This window comes from Lygodium microphyllum, chromosome 10, assembly GCF_053477565.2.
Source record: "Lygodium microphyllum isolate KBCC chromosome 10, Lygodium_microphyllum_v1.1.10, whole genome shotgun sequence".
Classification (NCBI taxonomy): domain Eukaryota; kingdom Viridiplantae; phylum Streptophyta; class Polypodiopsida; order Schizaeales; family Lygodiaceae; genus Lygodium; species Lygodium microphyllum.
The window spans coordinates 46,804,108-46,810,107 of NC_141144.1; positions in this window are offsets into that span (position 1 = coordinate 46,804,108).

Genomic DNA, 6,000 nt, shown 5'->3' on the forward strand with positions numbered 1-6,000 from the left:
AATGCATCGGTATTATCATCTCCATAGAACCATCGTTATTTGTGTCGCAATACCGACGCCAAGAGCGATGGTTCGCAACGCATATTGCGACGTCAATAGCAACACGTGCAAATAAATTTGCGACATTAATAGCGACAGTTACAGAGAAAAAAATTTGTGGCAACTACAAATGGATTACATGTTAAGTGTATAACGGTCGTCAAAATGAGTGCAAAATGTACTAGAACCCACAATACTGTAACATAAAATATATGCAATATCACTAATGAAAACTCATGGAATCATGGCAAGATACAAAGGGTGATAATAACATAGTATATAGAAGATGCCTACATAAATCACAGAACCAAAAAGGAAGAGGACATACACTCCATGAATCCAAGCGTGAGCTATAGATCCTCGTCATTCGAAAGCTCGTCCCGACGCAAAGGAGTATTGAACAGAGCGTGCAAAAATAAAAACAATTGCACATCAGTCCACTATACATAATGCATTTTAATAAAAATAGTAACTAGGGACAAGAAATATGAGTGACTTACTGGGCCACCACATGCATAGTTTATCGATCAATGTAGTGAGACCATGTCTCTCTGCATATTGAGTCTCTAGGCTGATAGGATCGCGGTTTGTAATGGAGTGCTACAAAGAAAACAAAATACAACTATTAGAAACACGATTGTTAGTACAAGTGATATTGCAAAAAAGAAAGTGAGAAAAACAAAAGAAAAACTTACAATGTCCTCCGGATAAGTCCTATGGCACCCACTCCCAAGATGATGAACCACCCCTGCCTCCAATCGTGCCCTCACTGCCTTGCGTTGTTGTCTCTAATGTCCCGGAGAATCTACAGCTTCCTCCCTGAGTCTCCGCTAGTCATCTGCATCGAGCCACTCGAGCTTTGAGGCACTACCCTTGAGTACCTTGCGTGCATCCAATCGTCTGTGGGACATGTACGTATGCATGGGCTCCATCATCCAGCCTGTGGAAAATCTCTCTGCCACAATGAGTATCAGAAACTCCTCATGCAAAGATGCTACTATGCAGTCCTTGCTCCCCTCGAATATGTTCTTCCGATGGTCCAAGACGTTGTGCTGAAAAACTTGCTAGCACAACTCTCTCATACGAGCCATCACCCTCCTCTCCTCATCATTCATGATCACGACTCCTGCCCTATCATTTACAAGGTATCCATACCCCTTTGGGGTATGTCTAAGATGAGTCCTCTCCCATCTATGACCAAGCTCTTGTGCATAACCAAGAGACCCTTGTACATCTAGTGTACCAACAGGGGTAATATCTCTCGGAGTAGTACCCATAGAGGTGCCACCTGCGGACGGCTAAGCAAAAGCTGAAGTCATTGGAGTAGACGTCCCCACAGGTGTGACAAATCCTACGGGTAATGCAACTCCACCAGAACGACGAGACGGAGACACTAAATCGGTACCTCCACAACAACCACATGAGCCACCCTCTTTCGAACTTGCATAAGAGCGAGGAGTAGCACATGTATCTTGAGCCAACCGCGGGCTCACTACATCCACATCTTCATAACATCCACCAATACCACTCTCTCCATCCGGCCCAAGTTTGGAGCGTCGACCTCATCTACTAGAAATCGAAGCATCAGAGTGCGTGTTGTAGATCTAACGAAACAGCCTGATGGTGTCCGAGACAGCTCCTGATCCGCCATATCTCTGAATCAAGCCATCTAATCTGGAGACACGTGTAAATATATCCTACAACTCCTCGTTGCTCATGCCTCGACTCATCGTGCTCTCCAAAATATCATCAAATGTCACCTGCACAGACAAAAAGTGATGTTAGCATAGTCAATATAAAGATTCAAGCAAAGCACGGTAATATAACTCTGAAAAAAAATTATGCTACTTAAAATGCATATTCTAGAGTATGATTCATCAATGAATTGTGTAGGCGGATGCTACAAGTATGACGTAGCCTATGGTCCCATGTCAATCTCCTAGCACAACTTTGCATAGATTGGAAAGTCGATAGACATGTCACCACAAAAAAATAAGTCCACCTCGTTCTCAAAGAATTATTGGCCTCCTCTCTTTTTGTTATTGTTACCTGATTCTGCCTCCTCTACACACTCAAGCCATCTTCGAACTCCACCCCTTTCAATATCAACCCCCTCTCTCTCTTTCTCTGTTGCCCTTCTCTTTGTTTCTCTCCACCCCCTTGTATTTTCTCACTCATTCTCCTCTCTCTCCCTCCATTTCTTTGTTATCTTTCATGCTTATTCTCTCTCTCTCTTTCTCTTTCTCTCTCTTCATTTTCCTTTCTTCTTCTCTCTCTCTCATTTCCTCTCTTTCTTCCTCAATGCACCTCATTCTTAAGAAAAACAAACAAAAAAAAATAAGAAAGAATAAAAACAAACTAAGAGGATGATGGATTGTTCGCCTCCTCTTTGCGACAAATCCTCTCTTTGTTTCTCTCCACCCCCTCGTGTTTTCTCACTTATTCTCCTTTCTCCCTCCCCCCTCTCTCTCTCTTTAAAGCAACTAGAAATCATGGCTAGAAATCTATAAATCTAAACTTACTAATTGTAAATAAACCTACTAACTTACTAATCAATTATATAAATATATAATAATTTAAACAATGCAAACCTCTCTCTCTCTCTCTCTCTCTCTCTCTCAATCATTGATTAGTAAAACAATTTAAAGTAAAGTATCTAACTAAACTAACTAACTAATAGATAAATCTATAAATCTATTACCCCCTTTTGTTTTCTCACTCATTCTCTTCTTTGTCTCTCTCTCTCTCTCTCTCTCTCCTTAAATCAACTGAAAATGACTAGAAATCTATAAATCTAAACTTACTAATTGTAAACAAACCTACTAACTTACTAATCAATTATTTAAATAGATAACAATTTTAAAAATATGAACCTCTCTCTCTCTCTCTCTCTCTCTCTCTCTCTCTCTCTCTCAATCGATCAGCAATCTAAACAACGTAAAGCAAAGTATCTAACTAAACTAACTAACTAATAGATAAATCTATAAATTTATATCCCTAAACTATGCAACTCTCTCTCTCTCTCTCTCTCTCTCTCTCTCTCTCTCTCTCTCTCTCTCTCTCTCTCAACCGACATTTGTTCTCCTTTTGTAGCCATTATCTGGAGTATCAGAGCTACATACGCACATACACATACACGACACTTATCACACTCACAGCACTGTATTTTCAGTTTCCAGTTTTTAGCTTTTCATTCAGCACTTTTATTTTGGATAGTTGGACCTCATCAGTTGTATCACAGTTTGCCTCATAGGCCAGTTTTGGTATTTAGAAGACTTTAATATAACTTTCTCTCTCTCTCTCTCTCTCTCTCTCTCTCTCTCTCTCTCTCTCTCTCTCTCTCTCTCTCTCTCTCTCTCAATCATTGATCAGCAATCTAAACAACATAAAGCAAAGTATCTAACTAAACTAACTAACTAATAGATAAATCTATAAATTTATATCCCTAAACTTATGCAAGCCTCTCTCTCTCTCTCTCTCTCCATTTTCCTTTCTTCTTCTCCCTCTCTCATTTCCTCTCTTTCTTCCTCAATGCACCTCATTCTTAAGAAAAACAAATTTAAAAAAAGAAGAAAGAACAAGAATAAACCAAGAGGAGGATGGATTGTTCGTCTCCTCTTCGCGACAAACTCTCTCTTTGTTTCTCTCCACCCCCTCATGTTTTCTTACTCATTCTCCTCTCTCCCTCCCTCTCTCTTTCTTGCATTCTTTGTTATCTTTCATGTTTATTCTCTCTCTCTCTCTCGTGCTCTCTTCCTTTTCATTTCTTATTCTCCCTTTTTTATTTCATCTCTTTTACCCCCAATGCACCTCATTCTCAACAAAAACAAACAAAAGAAAATAAAAAAGAACAAGAGCAAACCAAGAGGGGGCAATGTACTCACTAAAAGGCCCAAGGATGGATTATTTGTCTCCTCTTCGCGACGGTCCCTCTTATTCCTTCATGCACTTCCTTCTCTTCTTCGCGAACAGCAACAGCGGTAGTGGTGGTGGTGGTGAGAAGCTCTCATTCTCTCTCATTCTCTCTCCCTCTCCCTCTCCTTGCTAAAAGCATGATCTCATTCGCTCTCTCTTTCACTCTTTGTGGCAAAATGCCACGCTCAGATTTCACCCACTTTTTTTTCTCTAAGTACCGTCGTTATTTGCGTTGCAAATAGCGACACCACTAATATGCATCGCATTTGCGAATAACGATGCCGCTAATATGCGTCACAATTGCCTGTCGCTATGTCCCTATATTCTTGTAGTGTAAGTTAAACTTCTTTTCATTATTTTTTCTCTTTTAATTAAATATTTTTTAAAAATATTCTTAAAATTTTTCTTTTTTAATTAAATATTTTGAATGAATTCTTTTAATTAAAAAACTTTTTGACATAGTTTTTCACATACTTTTAGAGGGAGAGAGAGAGAGAGAGGGATAGAGAGAGGATTGAAAAAGGGAATGAGAGAGAGAGAGAGAGAGAGAGAGAGAGAGAGAGAGAGAGAGAGAGAGAGAGAGAGAGAGAGAGAGAGAGAGAGAGAGAGAGAGAGAGAGAGAGAGAGAGAGAGAGAGAGAGAGAGAGAGAGAGAGAGAGAGAAGGGCGAAGAAAAGAAAGAGAGAGAGAAAATATTTTTTTAAAAGAGAGAATGGAGAGAGAGAGAGAGAGAGAGAATAAGAAGAAAAAAAGGAAAAAAGAGGAGAGGGAGAGAGAAGGGAAAGAGAGGAGAGAGAGAGAGGGAAGGGGGGAGAGAGAGAGAGAGAGAGAAGAAAATCAGGGAGAGAAGGGGAGAGAAGAAAAGCAAAGAAAGAGAGAGAGAATGAGAGAAAATTTTACGTTTGATGTGAGAGAGAGAGAGAGAGCAAGGAGATAAGAGAAAATAAACTAAAATAAAGGGTAGAGAGAGGGGGGAAGGAAGAGAGAGAAGAAGAAGAAGAAAAAGAGAGAGGAAAGGGGAACACAGAGAGAGAATTATAGAGAGAGAAAGTATAAAATAACGGAGAGATAATAAAAAGGAAAAAGAGGAGAGAGAAGAAAAAGAGATGAGAGGGGGAGAAAAAAAGCAGGGAGAGAGAGAGAGAAGAAGAAGAAGAGAGAATATGAACATAGAGAGAGCATTATAGAGAGAGGAAAGATAAAATTTAAAAGAGAAATATAGAGAAAATAAAAACATTTAAAGAGAATGAAGAGAGAGAGAATCAAAAAGGAAAAAAGAGGAGAGAAAGAGAGGGAGGGGAGAGAAGTAAAGGTGAGAGAGAGAGAGAGAGAGGAGAGAGAAATTTTCGCTCAATAAGAGAGAGAGAGAACAAGGAGATGAGAGGAAATAAACTAAAATAAAATATAGAGAGAGAAAGAGAAAAAATAATTTAGATATAGGGAATTAGAAAAGAGAGAGAAAGAGAAGAAAAAAATTAGAAACAGAGGGGAAAAAGAGGGGAGAGAAAGAGGAAAAATGCATTATTGAGTGAAGTTGCCATGCGGTTACTTTGCTTGCCACTTCGCGACAGCGAATAACCATTTTAGTCATGTGTGATTGATATATTAATTGTGCTCAAGTGCCTTTGAAAGGTGACCACACTCTTTAAGATTGCCCACAAACACCTTTTTCAAAGGTGAGACTAGGGAATTTGATGTTGTAGATACTCCTTAATATAATCAATCTCATGCATGCCCTTTCTTCCCATTTTGGATTTGAAAGAATAAGAAATCAAATATCTAATTATTATGTCATTACCTTCTTTGGCTTTCAATATAAATATGCTATTAAACTCTAATTTCATATTGACTTTAGTCTCTATTATAGTATAAACACTCTCAAAACATATAAATAACATGCCTCTAAATCTCTCCAACCATAGTACGCCTTTCAAAAATAATGGCTTATAACTTGTTAAGCATAAAATTCTAAACACAAAAATAAACGCTCATATTTCTTAAAAATCTCAACACATCTTTCAAGACATGAATCTTCTTATCTCAAAAT